General features: G+C 36.1%; 1 protein-coding gene across 1 annotated transcript in view; it reads left to right on the top strand.

Annotated features, from left to right (window-relative positions):
* The window catches only part of cdh13 (cadherin 13, H-cadherin (heart)), a 222021-nt gene that overhangs the window by 182223 nt on the left and 38841 nt on the right, over positions 1-957 (top strand). The gene's annotated exons all lie outside the window — the stretch shown is intronic.

The raw sequence follows: 957 nt of genomic DNA, 5'->3' as shown, positions 1-957 counted from the left end.
GTCGTGTCATGTGCTGCACTTTTTTCTTTTACGAGAAAAGAATCTCATCATTGGCTTTCAGGTCCAATTTATTCTCCATTTAGACCGGGTCCTCCTTCTGCTCCTCCAAGTCGTATATAAAGTTAAAAAACTGGCGTAAAGTAAACACACGGGGAATCGTAATGAGGCAAATAAAACCCACCAGATCGTGACTTTACGGCTCAAATTATTGATGCTGCTTTATGTGCTGTAAAACTGTCAAAATCAAAAGGCCACGTAACATGGAGCCCAGCCGTCCAATCACTGCGTCGGAGTCGGGACCTGTGTCCATAAAGATTTGATTGGATCACCACTAGGGTCGCTGGACATTATAAATTTGTCAGTGTCTCCCAGAGTTAAATGGTGTCTAATAATACACTCTGGGGGAGGGAGGAGGGAGGGTGGGGGGGTATTTTACATGTTGACACAGTAATTGCCCAGACATCCTCCCAGAGAAACGATGACTAGATCATACAGTCATTTCACTCAGAGGAATAACCGTAAACCACAGGTTGTCCCTGATTTCAGTCTTTACTCCAGAAAAGGTGGAAAATAAGAAAAAATATGAATAAAAAAAATACATTAAAGAAAATAATTGATTGGGTAAATTTGATGAATTAAAAAATATACTTAGAGCCACAAGAAGAAGTCGAGAATCTAATTTAATTTAAAAAAAGTATTTCCATCAGAATTTTTTTTTTTCTTTCTCAAATTCTTGGGAATTTTATTTGGCATCAGAAGTTTAAGAAATTTGAATAGGTTTTAAATATTTGGTTTAAATGGGAGGTTTGACTGATTTCAAAAATTGTCCATTTTTTGTGAGGCCTCAATCTCATAAATAATAAAAAAAAAATCTCACACTGACACAAAATCAACGGCGATCAAAGGAAAAAGAACTTGATTTTTGACATGTCTTAATATTTAGTGAATAAAATTGTA

Source organism: Cynoglossus semilaevis, chromosome 6, assembly GCF_000523025.1.
Source record: "Cynoglossus semilaevis isolate Cse_v1.0 chromosome 6, Cse_v1.0, whole genome shotgun sequence".
NCBI lineage: Eukaryota > Metazoa > Chordata > Actinopteri > Pleuronectiformes > Cynoglossidae > Cynoglossus > Cynoglossus semilaevis.
Note: the sequence above shows the minus strand (reverse complement) of the source record. Positions and strands in the feature narration are given on the sequence as shown.